Source organism: Poecilia reticulata, chromosome 20 (genome assembly GCF_904066995.2).
Source record: "Poecilia reticulata chromosome 20, P_reticulata-male-v2, whole genome shotgun sequence".
In the NCBI taxonomy this organism is placed as follows: Eukaryota; Metazoa; Chordata; class Actinopteri; order Cyprinodontiformes; family Poeciliidae; genus Poecilia; species Poecilia reticulata.
Window position 1 is genome coordinate 4835712 of NC_088849.1, and position 24038 is coordinate 4859749.

General features: G+C 40.0%; 1 long non-coding RNA gene across 1 annotated transcript in view; it reads right to left on the minus strand.

Moving 5' to 3' along the window:
• Window positions 1-24038, minus strand: part of LOC145549446 (uncharacterized) — a 51509-nt gene that overhangs the window by 714 nt on the left and 26757 nt on the right. The window contains exon 3 of the long non-coding RNA XR_014085432.1: window positions 103-270. This is a non-coding gene — a long non-coding RNA (uncharacterized LOC145549446). The remainder of the gene's footprint in view (window positions 1-102; window positions 271-24038) is intronic.

Below are 24038 nucleotides of genomic sequence, written 5' to 3' on the forward strand. Positions count from 1 at the left end.
CACACGGCAACAGTCAAACAGTAAAGCTAAAGCGATAACTTTAAAAAAATCTGAATCTTTCATCAGCTGGTGATACAAATACCAACTGCTACTACTGCTAACCATTTTGATTTCTCCCTCCTGTACTGTTCGGTCCCTTTAGTCCAAGGTTCCTTGTTAGATTATTGAAAGCTGTTGCGTGTCCAGCGTTACAGAATTCTCCCTTTTTGCTCTGGCCACAAATGATTTCTATCCATTCGCAGATCTCTGGACGCAGGGCCATGCAGAGACCTTTGGAGGGACAGGGGCTCAAAGTTAAAAAAGACACATTTAGCAAGATCTTTAAAAACTGTGCAACAACATAGCAACAACACATATTAATCAAGAATTTAATCCACATATATCATTGCAATCATGCGGGGACAATGCAAAGCAAATGCAGTATATTTTCCCCAACAGGTATAATGTTGCTGTTTCTGCTGCTGACAGTCCTGGAGGGCTAGGTTGATCTGAGACTGTAGCTGTTAAACAAATAAGCAAATTTGCTGCCATTTTACTAATTAAGCCCTAACAATATCTATTTAACCTCGAACAACTTGGCTGCAGACTGCTTTATAGATCAAAAAAAGTTCAAAAGGGTTAACGTGGCTATAATATGGTGTAATCTTTGTGTTTGAGTTGGGATTGTTCACAAATACATCACAGCAAATAACCAATAATCAGTGAATGATTTTAAACTCGGCCAATAAACCTGGTCTCCTTCTCACAGATTTCACCTTATCTATATGTGAGAGACACTGAATTTATTAGTTTATTTATTTATTTTACTATTCACGTGTATTATAGTTGACAGGTACCCCACCCAATTTGTTTTGTTTATTATAAGTTAATTCCTTCAGAACTTGATTTTGTGTCTGTCTTGTGCTTTGATCCTCTGTACTAATATTTCCTATATGTCACTGAATGTGTCTATTTTACGTGTGTTCCTCAAACTTGCCGTTTTGCGAGCCTATGTTCTGTTTTTCGTCTGCTGAGGAGCGGTGTGACATACTGAGTTTTCTTGTGTTAGGTAAATAAAACCCATTTTTATTCACAAAGACAACTCCGGACATCATCTTTGCCTGATCCCAGCAACATATAATGGCGAGTCAGCCAGAAGAGATGTTTTAAAAGAAGTTTTGGTGCAAAAACACAGAGACTTTTAGAATCGTTGGCAGGTAACGGCAGAACCGTTGGCAGGTAATGGTAGCGTTGTGCGCCACTCAAATAAAACTCTCCGACCATCGGAACTGAGATCGAAGAGATTTAAGAACAGTTTTCATCCAAGAGGTATAAAGACATTTATGTGAGTCCCCAAAATGGAACTGGAAACTCTGCGAGACGAAGTCACAGCCGCGCTCTGTTAGTTAAGCCGTGATCGGCTGTTGGAGGTCAGTTACCAACTGAAATGCTTTGCTACAGAGGAAGAGCCCACGAACGACAGAACCAGACGCCAGCTGATGAAGCCTGTAGAAAATAAGCTTGATGAAGTTGAAAGCAGCTATACTCCAAATGACGCTGTGCAGTTTGTAAAAGAACTTTTATGGGCTCTGGGCCAACCGGAAGCTAAAGAGGCGCACCATGGAATTCTCCGCTCGCCATAGGGGAGAAACTCAGAGTAACAGAAGCTGCTGCCAGCTTCGGGCTGAGCTCATCAACCAAAGTACTGGAGGTGACTATTTGCCGTGGGTTTTGCATCTGTGGTCAAATAGGAGGGAGCGGGCAGCGGGATTGGCTGTCCTACACCAGCCTGCTGCGCCAGATAGAAAATGGACTCCGCAAAGGCCACAGTGAGCTAGAAGTTACAGAAGCCGTGATAAGAGCAATAAACCCTGATCTCAAGCTGCAGGGTATGCTGGAAATAAAGATGATTTGACACTCCCATAGCTAAAGACAATATTAAAAGGACATTACAGAGAAGATGACACATCTGACTTGTACCAAAAACTGGTTAGTCTTTCTCAGGACCCAAAAGAGTCAGCTCAAGACTTATTCAGGGCCATTGAACTTAAAGACAGGCTTCTATATGCATCCAAGAATGAAGAAGGGGAAGACTTCAGTGTGGACCTGGTGAAAAGAAAGTTTTTAAGATCAGTGGGTACAGGACTGCAAAATGATAACATGATAACATAAAATTTCAGATGAAGACACTTCTTGACAACCCGAATGTGACTGATGAAACACTGATTGAGAAACTTAATGAAGCTGCCAACTTCGAGACAGATCGGTTAAATAAACTAAAAAGAAACAACCCAAAAACAGCAAGGATCAATGAGTTGCTCACTGAAGATTACCATGCAGCAGATCTCAGACCAAGGACGACAAGACAACAGCTCCTGCTCCACCTGAAACGCACACCTTGGTGAACGAACTGAGAAACGAGGTTGCTGAGGTAAAGCAGATGTTCATCGCTTCCCTGAACACCAGTAAGTGGCATCCTGCAAAGAGGACATCGGACACCGGGGGTACCCAGAGAAGGAGGGGCTGCAAAACCTGCCAGAGCAACGGAAGAGGAGACGACTCCACCCATTGCTTCAAATGTGGTCAGCCGGGTCACATTTCCAGAGGATGCTGAGCTCCACGTCAGCTGCAGGAAAACATCGGAGGGCCACAGACATGCTGGACAGCCTTACAGGTAGCTCCTGGTTTACAGTATTGGACCAGGGAAAGGCTTATCATCAGGGGTTTTTAGTTGAGGACAGCCAGCCCCTCACAGCATTTATTACTCCGTGGGGTTTATACCAATGGACTAGAATCCCATTTGGACTCAGTTCAGCCCCAGCAGAATTTCAGAAAAGCATGAAGGAGTGTTTGTGGGGTTTGTGTGATGTCTGCCTACCTTACCTTGATGACAATTTAGTTCACAGCAAGTCATTTGAGGGCCATGTTGAACATGTAAGAGCAGGCTTACAAAGATACCAGAAACATGGCGTTAAACTTACTGCTAAGAAGTGTGAACTTTTTACGCCAAAGGTCAGGTTTTTGGGTAGGATGGTGTCAAAAGAGGGTCATAGCATGGATCCAGCAGAGATCGCCCCCGTGCTGGCGCTCAGAGAAAAACAACCCAGCACAGTGGGGCAGGTGAGACAGATTCTGGGCTTTCTGTCTTACTACAGATCTTATATTCAAGACTTTTCATGCATGGCAAACCCTTGTATGAACTGATTGCAACCCCAGCAGATGTTAAAAGCTCCCTCCAAGGCTAAAAAAACCATGGAAATAAAAAACAGAGGAAAAACAAACTAAACAGGGGACAGCTGTCCTCATCATTCCCTGTTAAATGGACAGAAACTCATCATCAGGTTTTGTGCTACCTAGTTGGCAAATTGACTAACCCTTCTATTCTAGGATACCCAGATCTAAACCAACCATTCGTGCTGCATACCGATGCTTCTCAAGCAGGGTTAGGGGCAGTTCTCTATCGATGCAGTAACGGCAAGTTAAGAGTTATAGCTTATGGAGCTAGAACTTTAACCCCACCAGAGAAGAATTATCATATGCATGCAGGTAAACTTGAGATTTTAGTGCTAAAATGGTCTGTCTGCGAGTGCTTCAGGGATTATTTGTTTCATGCACCATCTTTTGTGGTTTACACCAACAATAATCCACTCACTTATGTTTTGACAACAGCAAAATTAAATGTGTCAGGCCAGCATTGGGTTGCTGTTAGCAGACTTCAATTTTACCATAAAAAACAGACCTGGAAAAACAAATGCAGATGGGTTATCTCGAATGTCCCTTGATTTTGAAGACTATATGAAAAGCTGCACACAAACAATTAGCCAAGATGCTGTAGTAGCCACACAGCAGGGTAATCTTAGTGCAATAAGAAGAACCAGCACCAATGTTGAATGTAGTCTCCTTTAATGTCCTGCAGCAACAAACTGGAGCAGAGAGACTTATAGAAACAATTCAACCAATACAAAGACAGGAAATCTGTGCAGCACAGCAGCAAGACCCTGTAATAGGTAAAATGTATGAGTATAGGCTACAAAACAAAAGACCTGCTGCGCATGAACTCCAAACTGAGAGTCCTGAGTTTAAAGCATTGGCTAGAAAGTGGAGCAAACTCAAAATCACAGAGGATGGAACAATGTTTAGAACAACTAAACACAAAAAGCAACTAGTTATTCCTTCAGTGTACCATCCTCTAGTGCTAGATGAATTACATAAACAAATGGGTCACTTGGGCTCAGAACGGACACTCAATCTGATTAGGGATCGTTTCTTTTGGCCAAAGATGCAGAGGGACATTGAACATTTTGTCACTAATGTTTGTGAATGTCTAAAAAAAAGAAAACCTAGCAGACAGACACATGCCCCTATGATGAGCATAGAGACCACTCAACCCACTTCAGCTAGTGTCAGTTGACTTTTTGCATTTGGAACAATGCAAAGGCGGTTTTGAGTACATTTTGGTAGTTATGGACCACTACACCCGCTTCGCTCAGGCCTATGCAACTACAAATAAATCAGTAAAAACGGTGGCAGATAAACTGTTTAATGACTTTTGTCTCAGATTTGGCTTTCCAGAAAAACAGCATCATGATTTAAGACGAAAGTTTGAAAACAGGTTGATACATCACCTGAAAGAACTGTCTGGTGTAAAGTGGTCACACACCACCCCCTATCACCCACAAGGGAACGGACAAACAGAAAGATTTAACAGGACTCGTCTTTCTATATTAAGAACACTAACAGAGGAACAGAAAACAGACTGGAAAAGCCACCTCCACAAAGTTGTACATGCATACAATTGCAGTGTTAATGATGCTACTGGTTACTCTCCTTTCTACTTGCTGTTTGGGAGGTCGCCACGTTTACCAGCTGATCTTCTTTTCGGACTTGAGCGAGAGCAAGGTTCAGGTTCCTACCAGGATGATGTGGACAGATGGGGACAAAGGATCACTGAGGCATACCGCATTGCTTCCAAAAACGCAGCCAAGTCCGCTGACCGAGGGAAAATACAGTACGACAAGAGAACACATGGTCCAGGACTGCGAGTCGGAAGCCGTGTACTTGTTAGAAATGTGGCCGGAAAGGGAGGCCAGGCAAAATCCGCTCCTATTGGGAAGACATCTATGTGATTAAACGTCAAATGGGAGAGGAAAGTCCTGTCTTTGAACTGGAGGCAGAAAATGGGAAAGGCAGGACAAGAGTTTTGCACAGAAATATGTTGTTGCCCTGTGATTTCCTCCCTCTGTGTTCAGATGAGAATGTTGCACAGTGGAAAATATGATTGTTTTCTTTTCTTGTAATTTTATTTTTGTTGTGCTTTGCATGTTTGGATTGTTTTGCTTTTTGTTTTCCCCTTTAACAACCCAAACGCACTGGGCTAAAAGCAGCCGTTTAAGGAGGCGGAGCCCACTGATTGGGTCCCGTAATCAGTGCGCTCAGGTGTCAGCAGAGGCTGATTGAAGCCAGAATAAAAGGAGACTGAAAGAAGGAGAGGGGTGTGTGGTTCCTGAGATCGGCTCGGTTGAGAGACTGGGTGGAGACAGGAGGTCGGAGGGACGCCGGAACGCCAGAACCTCGCGGAGTTGACAGAGCAGGATTGACACAAAAATAGCTGATCTTGGCGGTTGGCATAAACTGGTTTGTGACTGGACTGCTATGGCGACTCAGGTTGAGGATGAGGGAGATGATGAAATGGATTTTGGTGACTGGACTCCAGTACATGGTAGTAGAGGATCAGGAAGAGAATGAAATAGAAAATAAGAAAGGTTGGTAGCGGTACAAATTAGCAAACAGAGCCTAGAAGAAAATAGTTCGGATGAAAACAATGCAGTTTGCAAGAGGATTGTTGGACAGGAATCTAAACTAATTATAAAGTTTAGGAAGGAGGATGAAGGAATACAACTTAGTCCGCTAGCTCTGTCAAGAGAATTAAAAAAGAAGTTTGGAGAGCTGACACTTGCTAAGACTCTTGGAGATGGGAACCTGTTGATCACAGTGAAGAATGATAAACAGATAAAGTGATGAACTCCCACAGTATCTGTAAAAAACTGATTACTGAGGTAAAGATTTAGGTAGAAAATAAAGTAGTAAGATGGGTGATCACAGGTATTCCAGTAGGTGAAGATCTAGAAAAACTCAGACACAGTAATAATGGAGGTGAAGTAAGTAAAATCAAAAGATTGATGAGAACAATTGAAGGTGAAAGAGTGGAAAGTCTCTCAGTAATGTTGGAGTTTCAAGCACAAGTTCTTCCTGAAAGGGTAAGAGTCAGGTGTATGTGCTTTCCTGTAAGGCCATATATCCCTCGAATCAAGAGAGTGAGTGGATATCCAATACTAAATGATGGATAAATAACACCAGTTACTGACAGAGAAAAGGTAAACATGTTAGTAAATACTTTTGTTAAAATCCATAGCTCTGAAAATATTAGTGAATAAGGAAAAAAAGAAAGGCAAAAGACAATATTGGAGAACAAGAATTTATTGCAGCAAATGGAAGATACAAATGATCCATTAAATATGTCTTTTACAACAAATGAACTAAATAGGGCACTTAAAAAATTTAAGTTATCAGCTTCAGGAAAAGATCAAATATGTTATGTTATGGTTAGTAATTTAAGTGAGTCTTCTAAAAATATTTTATTAGAAATGTATAACAGGATATGGGAGGACGGAAAACTGCCAAAAAGTTGGAAGGAAGCAGTGATTATTCCAATCCGGAAACCAGGGAAAGATGAATCAAAACCAGAAAATTATCGTCCTGTAGCGTTAACATCCAACTTATGTAAGATAATGGAGAGAATGATAAATGAAAGATTAATATATCATATGGAAAAGAAGGGACTTATATCGTCCTATCAGAGTGGTTTCAGGAGAGGGAGAAGTACAATGGATCCAGTTTTATGTTTAGAGCATGAAATTAGAAAGGCTCAAGTGAATAAAGAGAGTGTTGTGGCAATATTTTTTGATATTGAGCGAGCATATGATATGATGTGGAGGGAAGGGTTATTAATTAAAATTAGAAGAATGGGTATGTTTAGATGGGTCAAAAATTTTCTAGAAGGAAGACAAATACAAGTGAAGATAAGGAAGGATTATTCTGAAAGTATGAATATAGAAAATGGGACACCACAGAGTAGTATAGTAAGTCTGTTATTGTTTTCAGTGGTAGTTAATGATATGTTTAAAGAAGTAGAGGGTGGAATGGGATTTTCACTTTTTGCTGACGATGGAGCAAAGTGGAAAAGAGGAAGAAATTTAGAATTTATTATTAAAAAGCTTCAGGGAGCAATTTTAGCTGTAGAGAAATGGTCGTATAAATGGGGTTTTAAACTTTCTGTAGAGAAAACTAAAATAATGTTTTTTACAAGGAAAAGAGTTGATGGAAAAACTAAATTAAAATTATATGGACAGGATTTAGAAAGAGTTAAACAATTTAAATTTCTTGTAATGTAGTTTGATGAAAGAATGACATGGGGAGTGCATATTAAGAAAATAATAGATGTAGGAAAGTATTACATATAATGAGGTGTTTAGTTGGAACAGAGTGGGGAGCTGATAGAAAATCATTAAAAGCAATTTATACTGGGTTAATTAGGTCAGTCCTGGATTATGGATGTATTGTTTACAATTCAGCAGCAGATTCAAACCTCCATAAGTTAAATAGTATCCAACATTAGGCTTTAAGAGTATGTACCGGTGCTTTTAAAACATCTTCAACAGCAGCATTACAGGTTGAAATGGGAGAAATGCCTCTTAAAGTTAGAAGGAATCAATTATCCTTAAACTATTGGTCAAATTTACAGGGACAAAAAAATGATCATCCAACATTAGAGGAGCTTAAACATGGCTGGGACAAGGAAAATAAACAATTGAAGAGCTTTGGATGGATAATAAACTCTAAAGTTAATGAAATGAATTTAAATCAGTTAAATATATGTCAGGCAGTTCCATTATCTGCAGTTCCACCTTGGATACTTCCTGATGCTAAGGTTGATTTTTCTTTTTTAGAAAAGAACAAAAAGATAAATTTCACATTATGAATAGATATACAATACAAGAGTACTTAAATGAATATTATAACTATATACAAATATACACAGATGCATCAAAAAATACAGTTAAGGTAGAGATAGCATTTATTGTCCCACTAATTTTTAACTAATTTTGAATAAAATATATGCTTGTAAGTACATCTGTTAACTTATTTTAGATTAAATATTATAATTTAATTTATATTACTGTGATTTATCAATACTAACCTGATCCAAAATACCAGTTACCTACCAAACTGTATGGTGGGGTCATCTATCCATACCAGATCACCACAAGCATAAGGCTTAAACCGTGTGTCTTTGTTGTAATAGTACTCTCGTTTTTGTCTTTCTTCTTCACGGTGGAGAAGAACAGTCTCAAAAGCAGCGCCCATCCATGTAGCCAGTTCTGAACTATAGTTTTGTGGGCAATCAGAAACCTTGTAACACTGAGTAGTGATCTAAATTGGTGTCACCATAAAATAGGAGGTTGTGGGTAGAGAAAGAGTAGACACTGAGAGGGAATAGCATAGCTGTGCAGACTTTTATTCAACCGTGTAACCGAACAGCCTAACGTCTCAGCCCCTCATAAGAAGAAAACCCCAAAGAAGAAAAAAAAACAGAAGAAGAAAGAAACATCTCCTCCCAAAGGCACAGCGCCACCACTCATCCATGGAACATCCCCAGCAAATAACCAATCTCACATGAAACCATATTAATTGAAAAGGAAAAATAAATCATCTTACATACTTCCCCCTCTTTAAATGAAATGTCCTCATTTCAAAATGAAGTTGTTACATAAAAAAAAAAAGAAAAATCATTTCACCAAAGCACAATCTGTCCAGACTGTCACATCAGTCACTCATATCACCTGCGGGTTGCAAAACCAAGGACACAAACTCACAATAAGACCCCCATAAATAACAACGGTCAAGATGTTTGGGTTTAAATGAACCAGTTTTACAACCTCTACTATGAACAACTGTAGATAATTTTTCTCATAACAGCAGTCGTTGTGGCTTCTGCACAGTACGCCCACACCTGGTAATAACTGCACCCCAAGAAGGTGGCAGGCTGGGGGGTGGTTTTGCAGGCTGATGGGGAATGAGTCTTGTTGGGATCCTTGGTGAAGATGGCAACGACCTAGCGGTTCCTGATGTCTGGGCTGCAGCTGTTTGGCCAAAAGGCCTGGGCAATGAACCAGACAAAGCGGTATACCTCGGCAGTGTGTCCTTGTTTGGAGGAAATGCAGACTGGGAGACATCTGTGGGTAATGTGTCTGAGGAGCTACGGTAAGGTTTTAAACGATCATAGTGAATGACTCTGGTCGCAGCCTGAGGATATTTAACATCTACCAGCTTGTAAAGGAGCCCCTTTTCATCCACAGATACAACCTTAAATGGACCAGTCCAGTTTGGGGAAAGCTTTTGTCGTTGTGCGGTGGGGTCATCTATCCATACCAGATCACCATCAGCATAAGGCCTTAACCGTGTGTCTTTGTTGTAATAATAAGAGTAATGACCAGAACAAGGATTACCATGCAGAAAATGTATTGTTTCTGTAACAAGTGCAGCTGGAATTAACACTTGATAGACCTCGGGTTTCCCCGGTGCACTCTGATCTTTGCGACAAAGGTCAGAGTGCCTTTGTAATATGTAATAAATTATTACATATTACTTTGTAATAACTTTCCTAAGTATTAGGAAACTGCCACCGAAGTTTTCTCTGAACTCTACCTTTTACCTGTCTGAGGTAGGGACGTTTCTTGTTTTTCACCCAGGTATACACTTCAAAGAAAACAGGATCAGAGAGTTGTGCACATACAATGTCCATGTTTTGATTGGATAATGTCTGTTGTAATGTGGCAAATTCCATATTCACCTGTGTCCTATCATTGTCTACACAACACACTTGTGGTACAACGTTGGTCATCTCTGAATGTTCAGGGCCTGAACATGGCAACTCGACCAGTGAAACTGATTTTTCTGTATCACAAGGAGAGTGACCATCAGGCAGTGTCACCTGTCACTGTCACCTCAGTTGAGTTCTGCTGCAATGGTATCCGTGACGTGGCATCAGCATTTGTGTGTTTCTTGCCATCTCTGTGAGTGATTGTCCATTGATACGGGTCCAACCCCAATGCCCAACGACCCCTGCGTCCGGTAGGGTCATGTGTGACGTCCATCTTCCTTAAACTGAGTAAAGGATGATGATCAGTGATGATTGTAAAAGGATTGCAACTCAGATAATGTTTATAGTGTCTAATTGACCACACAATGGCATACAGTTCTTTGTCATATGTAGACCACTTTCTCTCTGTTTTTGAAAGTACATGACTTGCAAAAGATACAACCCTTTCTTGTCCCTGTTGTGTCTGAGACAGTACAGCACCAACTGCAAAATTAGATGCATCTGTACTCAAAATGAATGGTTAGTCAAAGTTGGGAAATGCCATTATTGGAGGCGAAGTCATCCTTAAGTGCTTGAAAAGCGGCAGAACAGTCATCTGTCCATTCAAACACCACTTGTTTTTGGGTAAGCCTCAACAACAATGCCTTTATTGCTCAGAGGCTGAGCAATAAAGGCATATTTATGTACAAAACGTCTGTAATATGAACACAGTCCCAAAAAGGCACCTACTTCTGTTGGAGAGTGTGGAACAAGCCAGTTACTGATGCGTTCACTGTTTACAGGGTCCAATGCAGGTCCATCCCGAGACACAATGTGCCCCATGTACTTCACAGCAGGTTTGCAAAAGTCACATTTCTTAGGGTTTAACTTTAAACCAGCTTGTCAAAAACGAGTGAGAATGTCTGTGAGATTGCCTAGGTGATCTTCAAAGGTTTTTCCCATGCAAACCATGTCATCCAAATAAATGACACAAGTCGTCCAGTGCAGTCCTCTCAGAACCAGCTCCAAGAGCCTTTGGAAGGTCGGAGGTGAGTTTTTAAGCCCCACTGGCATGATCTTAAATTGGTACAAGCCGTCACCTGTCATAAACGCAGTCTTCTGTCTGTCTGCTGGATCCATTTGTACTTGCCAGTACCCGCTAGACATGTCCATGGTAGAAAAGTACTGCAAACCAGAAAGCACATCTAGACTGTCATCAACTCTCGGTAAGGGGTGAGCGTCAGTAATGGTGACAGAGTTCAGTTTACGAAAATCTACACAAAACTTGTAAGAGCCATCCTTCTTTTTCACCATAACTACTGGGCTCGAACTCTCCTCTATCAAATCATGTGATTTAAGGGTTTCAACTTGGCAGCAAATTTCTGCCTTCATGGCCGGAGTGGTGCGATAGGTGTGAGATTGGGGTGTCACAGTTTGTAGTGATTTTGTGTGTCACTATGTCAATCCTGCCAAAGTCATGTGGGTGTTGACTAAAACATCTGCAAAAGAACTCAAAGTCTCTGTCAGTTGTTTTTTCTGCAAAGGCGTCAGATCTGAGTCTGTACTATCTGCAAGAGGGATTATTCGGGGACCGTCAGTAATCTGAGTATTAATGTTACAGATAGAACTGTCCATAATGATGAATTCACTCTGGTCCTCTGCTAAGACAGCATGAAAGTGGCCCACCTGTGTACCACTATGTAACATGACGTAACTATGTGAAACATTAGCTACTTTGACACAAATAGAACCTCGTTCTACCCTGGCCACAGTCCATGCAATACCCGCAGAAGACTGGTAGGTATAATGTGGTTCAAACACACCAAAGTAGTCACTAGGTAACAACCCTTTCTGGGGTCATCCAGAGTAGCAGTGATGACCCTCTCAGACATAGCAGGAATGCTAACGGTGGATGATACCGAAACAGCAGTCAGGCAGGGAACATACAGATGTGGAATAACTAGTGGCAGAGCCGTACCTGCTTTGAGTGTCAACTGTAATGCCATTTGCCACCATAAAATCCCAACCTAAAATGACTGGCTTTGCACAGTTTCTGACAACTTGAAGTGTGTGTGTCATGAGCTTATCTGCAATAGTTAGGTTCACATAAATGGAGCCTACAGAGTCAAGGGGGTCACCTGTGTCAGGAGAGCGGCCACGACTAGCGTAGCCTCTGTTTGAAAAGCTGTAGTCCTGTGTGTAGCGTTCAGATGATCCAGATAGGGTATGTGGATCCCGCTGGTTGTGTTCATCCTTCACATATGAACTGTAACTGTGGTGAGGAGTGTTTCGGTCGTTTGATGAGTCTCTACGTCGTGGAGGAGATCCATAGTAGCCATCTGATGAATATCGGTCACCCCGGCGTCCACCTGGAGTGGGGCTCTGATGATGAAATCCATAGTCTCGCCTGTCCTGGCAATGTGCGTTCTCACGCTGGCGGTCAACTGCCAGCTGCAGCTGTTGAACTCTGTCCGACAGTGTTTCAATAGTCTTTGCCATCGTCTTTAAATCATCTGTAGTAACTGAGTGGACTCCTAGCGGAGCGAGTGAAGGAACCTGAGTAGACCACGCAGGTGAGACAGCAGGGTAAACTGATGGTATAGACAAAGACTGCAAAGGAGGTGTGGTAGTGAACACTCTACTACCTTGGTGAGCAGTTTCAATCTGCATAGCAAACTGTACAGCAGTCTCCAGTGTGTCAACAGAGCCAGAAGTTGTGGGTGTGACTATTCTTTGAAAGAAAACTTTTGAGAAAGGTTTGAAAACATCAACTGTACGTTTGCTCTTCCTGTCAAATCCTTAAGTTGACTCCTGATTGTCTTGTGGCAGCCAGCATAATGAAATGTCCAACATGTTGACATTTGGTTCCAACTCCTATTGTTGTTTTTTATGCTGAGTGTTATCTGACACATGCATTATTAGACTTTTAAAGTAAGGAGACCTGCTTTTTCACAGTTCCCAAATTTCCAACCAAACCAGACATTCCTGAACCGCCTATTTGTTAGCCGAGCCCTCCATCTTTCCCTTTATTCAGCAGTCAGAGACATTTTCCTATCTTCGTGGGATCTCTTCTATCTTCCTTCAACCGCCCTGCAGAATCTTATACAGGATTCTACAGGGCAAAATCCTTAAACAAGGGCACTTGAAGGAAGGGTAAAAGAATCCTTTAGTTTGAACATAGTATTCAGTATGTTAATTATGGGGAAGTAAATTATACCTGGTAATGAGGTACCTATAGTAATGAGTGTTCCTCAAAAGAAACCCGCTGTGTTTCTGGGTCCTTAATAATCCACGCCACTACGCCCTTATTTGAGCAGACCTGTAATAAAGATTTTAGTTTGTTATCCCTGAGCCTCCTCTCTGTTGCTGTTATGAGAACCTTGAATCTTAATCTTGGTGTTCTGTTCTGCCAGATGAATCTTTATATAATATTTTCTAACAATTTCCATAGAGACTATGGAGTAAAAGCAGGGACTTATTGAAAATGGAAAATAGATCTCTGTGGATTTATCCATCCTAACACATTCCATCTTTCCCAGGAGGGAAAGTGGAAAACATAAGCCATTTATTTGTCCATGTTTACTTTGTTTCAACATTTTATGAAACAGAAATCTTGTCGTTCTCACTAGGTGAACACATTTTCATGTACTGGAAAACCACCAATTAACATCTATGAGATAAAAAAAAAAAATCAACATTTTGAGAGTTTTTAATACTTTCATACACTTAGTTTTTTTCATTTCCAGTATTGGATAACACCAACTCAAAATTTCCACTTCTATGGGTTTGGACAAACCTGCTATGCATTCTTAGAACTGAAAAAGGTGAAGCAGACATTCCAGTAAATTAGTCAGGACTTGTAAAAACAGTGTTGCCCATTGTCTGGTGTTTTCACAACTACTAGTTGGACCAAACCAAGTTCGCGTAGCTTCACCATGATTGGGTCGTAGTCTAGGAATACTTTTCCCAGATCCTGCAGTGATGATCACGGATTGTTTTTATGCTGCTGAAGCACAAAAACAATCAGGTAAATTGTTTTTATCTACCCGATAAAACGATCAGGTCGTACTGCTATACGATACCAAGGTCAGGGGTCCTACAGCAAATGTTTGCAACTGAATTCACAGTTATGCCACAAAATGAGGCAGTCAGTTAATCTCTATTAATGCAAGTCATTGAGGAAATTAAAGAATCAAAAGATAATCACCATGACAAGATCAGTAATCGTTGTATTATGGGTAAAAATAACTATCAGTATTCTGTCCAATAGCGAGGAGGTATAGATGAAAAGATACAATTTATATGTAAGACACAAGTGAAAGTCGTTATTGTGAATATATAGAGCCTTGCTGTACTTCAGTTTAATTTATGTAGGGTGAGATGGCCCTGCTAGGTCTTGGAGCTAAAGATGGGGATTATAAATAACATTATGTAAATGTATTAGTATTAGTCTCTGTTGCTTTTTAATTCCAGATACATTTAGGTAAAGCATCAACAAATATTAGAAATATGGAAGAGTTCTGGGCACATGGAAGCTTTGCCCTATTCTATTTTATTACATGAGCATGCTTGATAGCTCAAGCAAAAGTCAAATGGCTGTTTAACAGTCCACCCGCAAGACTGGGTACTATGATGGTGGGCTTCCCGGATGGTAGTGGATGACCAATTAGCTTGCTGTTTAATTTAATTTCACCATGCGGCTTCACAGAATGCAATTCTGTCTGCTATTAAAAACAATGCCTGGGACCATTTTGCATTCTCAATTCCCAAACACCTCGCAAGGTCAAGTCCTGGTTTTTCTAAAATGAAACTTTGAGAACATTAGGAGCTGTGACTCTTTCTGGACAAAATTAAGTTCCTACTAAGTTTATTTTTGATATAATAGCAAAGCGGTTCTGGCAAGAGCTGGGTGTATTAGACAGAGGCAAAGGTGAAAACATTTCAAGAATTTCCCCTTATACCTTTGGACATCCAAGAAAATGAGTCGGCTTATGAGTGAAAGGTTTAAGAGGACAGCATTTAGCTGATGGACAGGCTGGCTAAATGAAATCTCTGTCCTCTGAATAAGGGGAAAGATGGAGGGCTTGGCTAACTGACAGGCAGCTCAGGAATGTCTGTAACCCAAAACATATTACAGAGCCATCAGACGGAATGACACTTCAACCCCTCCCTCCACAAGGGGGAATGGCAACCCCTTGTTCTCCACCTTGAAATGACAACCACAGAATATCAAATGCCAATTAAAGAGGAGACAGGCATGGCTGAAAGAGTGGCACCTAATTCTCATCAGTTTGATTGGTGGTGGGGAGGGTAGAAATGCAGAGAGACAGAGGTCACTTTGAATGGATGGTCTGACCAGTCCGCTGGATTGAGATGCTGAGATGAATTTATTTCTATTTCTATTCTAGAAGTGAGGGAAAATCCGTAGGTTCTAACAGAAACAACATCAAAGTGTAACGTTGAAACATTAAAAATTACAATTCTAAGGGCCCCTGACCGACAGTGGGCCCTCCACCATTTATTTATTTATTTTTTGTTCATAGAAATAAAAAAAAATTGGGGCCCTGTCAATTACAAAATTATTCATATTGTGTTTTCGAAGATTGTTTTCAGCAGTAAAAATGTAACGTTCCCACTCCCAGACCAAAAAACACATCCATATTTGCCCTGAACCACCCTGTATCTGCATGAAATGGTTCGTTCCTGCTTGTAGTGCTTGACAGTAACGGTGTTCAGCAGCAGTCAGTACAACTGTGGCAGTTACTATGCTTCTAAGAAACATTATAAAATCAGGTTTAAAAAAAAATAGAGAGAGAGAGAGAAAAAGGTAAGTGTCAATTTGTAACATTCTTACCATCCGAGTGGTGGTGTTACGCCAGTGGCCTTGTATGTTTTTCTTTTCTTTTCCTTTTCTGTATATCTGCAGCAGTGCTGGAAGTATTAGATGTCCCCTGCTCCCTTCCTAAGGAGGAAGAGCCAACACAAGCTAACATGACTACTTCCTGTGTGCTCACCAGAGGCCAAAAATTAAAGGGAATCTCAGAGGAAAATGTTGACTTATCTTACAGTGTACTTATCTCGAGACCATTTTTTGATGGTCTCGGTCTTCTCTTGAACTCGACCGCATTTGGTCTCGGTCTCGGGCGCTGAGAACTCGGCATTTTATTTCAAGACCAGTCAAGACCGCAACTGTGAAAATATCACTAAACATACAGCATACTGTCCAGTTTATTTGTTAACATCATTTTCAGTCGATGCAAAACGCACCGATTAAAATCCAAGCAATAACGTGTTCCTGTTACTCCCCCTCCCCACCTTTCACTCGCACGCGGCACTCCAAGACATGCGCAGTGGTTTCCTCTGAGCGACAGAAGATGTCTGTCTAATCGTCAGTAATAGAAGAGCGCTGCATAAGAAATTCGATGGCCACAGCTAACTCAGCAGCGCTTCGCTTTCACAGACGGTGGGGACAACGTATAACTTTTATCATCACTTAGAAAAGGAGCTCAAAGAAAGGTACGCTCCGTTGACGTGATGCTAGCAAAGCTAGCTGAACAGAGACACATTGCATTTGTGATGGAAAAAAAGTTGTCACTCACTGCACTTAATAATTATGCGGAGGTGTTGACTGACTTGTCGTATATATGGGAGAACGCTGTGTCCAAAAGTCTGCAACATAGTGATGTGACATTCAGGAACAGTCCGATTCTTCTGAACGGCTTTACTTAGAAAATAGGACTGGAGTGTCACTGAGAGCCATTCTTTGTTCTTGTAATGCTTTGGGTACACTGCAGTAGCTATCATTATTTTATTTAATCATGCACATTGATATATTTTTAATTAACAAATAAATAAAACACAAGAACGAAAGAGCACACAGAGCATGCACATTGCTCTATGATTGTTTCCGTTCAAAGTGGCAGCTGTAATGTCTGCCATGGTGTCAGACTACCTGGCTTCATGTAGCGGGAGAGACGGTGAAAACAGTCACGATGAGCACCTTGTGCTTGGTTACTTCTTTGTTGCTCCTTGGTCAGTGTTCATAGTTGAGCGTTATTTACCGTCCGGGCATTGCCTCAATTGTTATGTTTAATGGTGCAGACAGAATCAACTTTTATTCTCAGACGATCCATTTGAAGTTGTTTCTGCCTTTGTTTAGGTCTGACGACAGGACAGTCGGATGATGAAGCTGCTCTTTCTTTCGGAACAAACTCATCAGCGCGAGGATTTAGCAGGGGCGTGTCCCTTGATTGGGCTCTTTCAAAATAAGAGTTCATTCCATCGGATTGTTTAGAGCCAGGAACTGAATTTATTTTTAAAACATTAAGCTTTGCATTGGTTGCTGCCAACTCTGTTTCCAAGTCTAATTTTTCCTTTTCTTGTCTCAGTTTTTCCTCTTGAGCTTCAATCAGATGTTTTTTGTTCAGCGCAGCGAATCTCTCCATGAGCGCTGCCTTTTCAGCCGCAGCTTTAATGCGAGCAGAAGAGGTGGATGAAGTCCGAGACTGCTGTGAAGATGTTTTTGAACGTGGTTTTACACTTGAAATATTAGATACACTGTCTTCAGGATTTATTTCATCCAGATCTGCAACAACCTGCTCATCAACATTAATTTTATGTTCAGTATATGGATCTCCTGCTTCATGCAACCAGTCCTTTACATTGTCCATAAATTCAGAGAATGCCGTCACCTTGGACCGAAAATATACAGTTTGCCTTTTCACTTCTTCTTCTGGTAATGGCAAACTTAAGAAGGATTCATGTAAATCAGTTGCATCTTGATAGCACTTAATAAACTTGACAAAGTTAGAAGATACTTCCGGAACATTTTCTTGTGACGTCATTAATGCGGAGATTTTCTCCATAAATTTTGAAGCTTGTTTACACTTTAAACTTCGTTTTTCTTGACATGTTTTTATATAAAACTCCAAACCCTTTTGTGTGAATTTAATGGTTCTTTTCTCTTGTGACATCTCAGTGTCATCCTCTTTACTCTTTACATCAGACATTTTAGCGATTCTTTGAATTATTTCACACATTCAAAAGCGGCATAATCCAGGAATCCACAGATGAAGCACAAACGTGTCTCTTTGTTTAAAGAGGTTGATTCTTGTGAACAAACATTTCCAGGATGGGCGTCGGCACACGCCTGGATCCAATTAGGCGTCAACTTGTCACATCAAACACATCTCATCAGTCTTTGCAGTGAAATAATGTCTTTAAACTCCAGTAGTTTCACCGTTTTCCTATACGGCTTGAACAATATTACCACGAACCAGTTTGATGAATGAGTGACGTGTCAATCCAGGCTTGACGCAGCAGTCGCTTGATTTCATCAAAGACGATCCAAAACCTTTTGTTTGATGATGATCCTAGAAATCCATAAATCCAGGATGTCAATTGACGTCGGAATTTAGTCCTTTTAGTCCACGGGCTGGTTCCTTACTTGATCCATGGGGTGGTTTTTACTGATCCATGGGGAGGTTTTTACTGATCCATGGGGAGGTTTTTACTGATGTAGTGGCGATTGTTTGTTAAACCAAACATCCAACAAAGTTCCATTAAGCCACTGAGGCACTGGATTCAGTTCTCTTTAACGCAGGCAAAAGAAAGTTCAATATCCAAACGTGTAAGTTGTTCTTCATTATTTATTTCTTGACATCTTTGCAAAAGAAAACAATTACAGAGATAACTTTTCCTTCTACCTCTCTTGCACTGGTAAAAACCATAGGCCCCAAACTCAAATGCCTCTTGGTCCTTTACCAGGCTCCTACACTTATAGAAAGTGGACCAACCCACCTCACTTCCTGTTTGCTTAGAAAAACAACAAAAAAAATAATAAAACAAAAGATAAATAAAATCAACAATTATTAACCTACAAATAAGTTCTGTAAATAATACAAAAAATATAAATTTAAGGATAAGCTAACAAAATTCAAATGGATAAAGAAAATAAAGAATAAATAGCTCCAACAATGATTTAAAGTACAATACATTAACAAAGGGGAGGGTCGATGGCACTGGTGCTCAGTGTGGGTACTCTTACGGAACTAAAGTACAACACATTTTAAGTAGCGTTTGTGATTTTCTTCATCCAATCAACAACAACAAAAGAAAACCCTGAATCTATAAGAACTAAACTTTAAATGTTCCTCATTTGTAAATGTACTTCTTGAGAATATCTGACTGGCAGTAAACAGGCCTACATGAGACAAACTGTCTTCCTGCTGCACAGCGTGGAGGGGAGGGGAGCGACCCCTGCCCCTGCTCACCACAGCAGATACCTCTCTAGAAAACAACAGTTTAACTGTTTCACTGCATTATTTATGGTAGCACAAGTCAGTGCTGACTATGAGTTTGTAATTTCCTTCATCCGTTCCGAAAACAGTCACTTAAATTTTAAACTCATACTTTTCTGTAACACTTGCTAGTCTGATACATTTCAGTAAATGTAAATGTATTTCTTAAGGATATGAGTCAGGCAGTAAACAGGCCTACATGAGGCTACTCAAATTTAACTTTTAGCTTTCTGCAGTTAAAGTGAAAGACAAACTCTAACATCACTCCCTTTACAGAATTTGGCCTCGCATCATTGTAAATGCTTTCTGGCTTCGGTGTTCAGTCTTTTTCCTGCTGTTGAATCAACAGTGATCTCCCCACTGCTTCATGCTTTCTCCAAAACAATAAAGGTTGGTTTAAATACATTTGAAACTCATAGATTTTTTTTCTGTAACACATGCTAATGTGATACATTTCAGTAAAGGTTCCTCATCTGTAAATGTATTTCTTAAGAATGTGTGAAAGGGACTAAACAGGCCTAGGTGAGACTACTCATATTTATCTTTCAGCTTTCTCCAAATGTTGAAAGTTTTTTTTTTGTTTTACAGTGCACAACCACGCTCCAAGAGTTGCTCACAAGATGGGAAATTGCTTGTTACCTTTTAAAACTATCTACAGCTTTTGTCTCTGACTTATACGCTGTGTGTTTCTTGGCCCTAATTATTCTTTCCCTCCATCCATTATCTAACATGCTTAAGTGTGTTCACTAACAAAATATAGCACACCTGTAGTTGTTGGTTCCATTACTAAAATGTATAAATGATCAATGTGAACCATAGATCTGTATATTTAATACAATTTGTATTATTTATTTAGATTTTATGTTTTGATGTGAGCACTTGGATTTCTATCGATTTATTGAATGATGCTCTGTGTAAATATTTATCAAACTGCATGGCCATTCATATAGTTTTAGATATTTTTTTTCTTTTCTTTAAATGTTTGTTGCAAAAATTCAAATATATGCTGGCTATCAACCAACAATTCAATCAGTGAATTTGTGTTTTCTCAAGTAGCCCCTCTCACGAAGACTTACTTACATCTTCTGACACCTAGCCCAACTTATAATAACACTGACTAAGTTTGCTACTGGTACGCTTTACCTAAAAAAAATAAAACATACTCACTGCACAACCATGCTCCAAGAGTTGGTCACAATGTGGTGAATTGTTTTGATACCTTTAAAAATGTTCTACAACTTTTTTTTTGTGGTGCTAATGATGCTATGTGTTCACTAATGTTCACTAACAGACAGTACACCTCTTGTAACTGATAAGCTTATAAATGATCAATGTGAAGCATCGGTATGCGTTCAAGAAGATCATATCAGTCAGATTAAGTAAAATATCATGATACTCAAAGGAATCAAAATTATAGTTCTCAGAAAGATAATGTATCCTTTTCAGGGAGCTTAGACTGTATGACAATAATGATTGAAATATACTATGAAAATATTTAATTTTGTTCCTCATTTGTACATTGCAGAATCCTGATAATAAAACTTCAATTGTGAACTGAATAATTAGATTGCATCTAGACCAGTGGTTCTTAACCTGGGTTCGATCGAACCCCAGGGGTTCGATGAGTCGGTCTCAAGGGTTCGGCGGAGCCTCGGCCGCGGAAATAAAGACACACTTGTGTAAAGTTGTGATGACGCGCCCCACTTTGCCATCACTTGCTGCAGAGGATCACGTTATATTGCTTAGCCAATCAGAGCTGCGGAGGAGCACTGATTGAAGGAGCTCCACTCTCAGCATGGATTTGAGCTTGTGTCTTTAATTACTTCAGCAAAACTCACCGTTTTTACCAAATTCTATAGTCTAAATCTGCTCCTTAGTCTCATCTTTTCGGGGTTGCTACTGCCTCTAGAGGCGTGGGGGTGGTAACACAGCTAATATAATTACATTACTAAATCAGAATACGCAAAGTATTCTGTGTGTCGGTGGGGGTGGGGGGAGGAGGAGGAATGAGAAGGGTTCAGTGAATGCGCATATGAAACTGGGGGGTTCGGTACCTCAAAAAAGGTTAAGAACCACTGATCTAGACACAAAAAAATCAACTGTTAATTAGTAATCATACTATGGAAATGACTAGCAAGATCTGAACAAATAAGAAACTTGACTACCTCAAGGGATTTCACACGTTGGAGAACGAACCGTCTGACTTTCTTTAGTCGACTAAATTTAATCTTACCAAATTTTTGCCTGAGAGCAAACAGGTACTGAGTTTGAAGCGGGTCAGATGCCTTCAGCCGTCTGCTAAAGCTAGACTCCGGCCTTCCTCACTGTAAAATAAAACATTCTGCTTAATTAGAGTTCAAGTGAACTTCATTTAATTCTCATCAACTTGTTGTTTGTACTCATCTTAAACAAGTGGCAGGAACTTTTGGATTTAAAAAAGAAACAAAAGATGCTTTATAAGTTATTCTATTTAAGTTGAGTCTGCAACAACTAGAATAAAATAAAAAGTGAACTATTTGAAAGTAGTGAGGATTTTGGGTGGTAAATGTTTAACATACACAAACATTACTCCATTTCTACTGAAGCAAACCGAAAAGTTTTGAACAGTACAACTATGTCAAGTAATGACACCATGTATCTTTAATCTATGTAGTAAATACATTGCTGCTGCTGTAAGCAGAAAGTAAAAGAAATTTTGCAGAGAATAATATTTTGGATGAGTTTAAGAATATTGTTTTCCTAAATCGCAAAAGGTAACTAGACTTGTCTTTTACATGTTGCAGTAATTGAATCTTTTGGGGAAATTGGTTTGCATAATTTTTTTTTTTTCCAAAACATTTTTATTAGTTTTATGTTTTCACAAGTAAAAACAATAGATCATACAGTGTACTGCTTATAACCTTACATCGGTGTGCAAAGAGAAACAAAAACAACAAGAAAAACGAAACAAAAAAAAAACAAAAAAAACAAACAACAGCAAAAAAACAAAAGGGGAAGCCATCGTACAATGTTACATTTATGTAATATCATGTATCCAATAGACATGTTTAAAGCCTGATAACATAAACATAGCTAGTCGGGAGGTAAGAGAAAGGAAAAGAAAAATGCCTAATGATACAAAGGGAGGGTGTCCTTTAGTTAAGACCTGGTGAAACCTTCCACTTCATAGGATTCTGACCTCTCATCACAAGTTGCGTCAACTCTTTAGGTAGATAGCTAAGCACAGGAGACCACATATCAAGGAAATGTTTTTCATTACCCTTAAGAACTGCACTAATCCTTTCATGAGGGAGGACCCTAAATATTTCTCTGTACCACTGTGTGACAGTTGGTGGCTTATCCTTAATCCAATTAATTAAAATGCATCTTCTACCCAGAAGCAATAATTTGTCACAAAGCTTGAAGTGTGATTGTGTCAGAGTGACTGATTTTGAAGGGAGGCCAAGAAGAAACAGACCTGGGTCACATCTGATCTTTACATGAAACACGTCACTCAGCTCTTTAGAAATTGCACCCCAGAATCTTTTAATCAGTTTGCATTGCCAGAAATAATGGTAGTATGTTCCAACCTCTCTTCCACATTTGGTACATAGGGGAGAAAGCTGCCGATCCATCTTATTCAGTATAAACGGTGTTATATGTAAGCGATGTAAAATTTTATACTGTGTTTCTCTGAGCGTATTACATATAAAAGTTGAATTAACTACATTAATGGCTTCTTGCCAGTCATCCTCAATGTATACTGTATCAAGATCTCCCTCCCATTTCCGCGCAATGTCCCCAGCACCACCTGGGGTGAGAGAGTAAAGCACTGCATAGAAAGCAGAAATAAAATGCCTAAGTTTTTTCCGGTCAACAAGGAATTTCTCAATCTCATTGTGTGTGACAAAGCCAGAAGGGGAGAGCCCCAAAGAACCAATGAAATGGCGAATTTGAAGAAAACCAAAAAAGTCTTCTTTAGGAATACCAAATTTTAACTGTAATTGTTGAAATGTCATAAGTACATTCTCTGTAAACAGATCTCCGATCACTCTCACTCCTCTGCTATGCCACAGGTCAAAAATGTTGGGCTTAAGGCCTGGGATAAAGTCCTGGTTTCTTATGAGAGGTGTCAGGAGTGAGGAGCAGAGGCCACCTCCTGCGTGGTTCCAAATCCTCTGCCACACTCTAATTGTGTTGTAAATAATTGGATTATGTTTAATATCTCTTGATAACTTCTTCCTATCTCCAGTGGTGAGGCTCCACAAAGAAGCAGGCTGAGAGGCCCACGAATCAAGGCAAGAGTTTGAGTTAAGATGAGCCTGTAACCACTCCCACAGATAACGAGCATGGCAAGCCCAATTGTAATAGTAGATGTTTGGCAAAGCCAAGCCACCTCTGTCAACAGGAAGCTGTAAAACCTTGATTTTCTGTCGAGGTCTCTTGCCATGCCAAATGAATCTGGAGAATGCTCTCTCTATATCCGTAGTGACTTTTTTGGATAGCCAAAGAGGTAACATTTGGAGGGGATATAAAAGCCGTGGAAAAATGTTCATTTTAATTAAACTTATACGCCCCATAAATGATAAGGGAAGGTCATGCCACCTTTCTAAGTCCCTTCTTATTTTACTAACTATTGGAGAGAAATTAAGCTTCCATAGTTCTGACAGGTTAGGGGACACCTTAATTCCCAGGTAAGTGAAGCCATGTTGGGAACATCTCAGGGAACACCTAGAGGGTAGGTCCTGTACAGTAGCAATACCTAATGGCATTGCTTCTGATTTATCAAAATTGATTTTATACCCTGAAAAGGAACCAAACTCATAAATAGTGGATAAGATAGCTGGTATTGAGATGTCAGG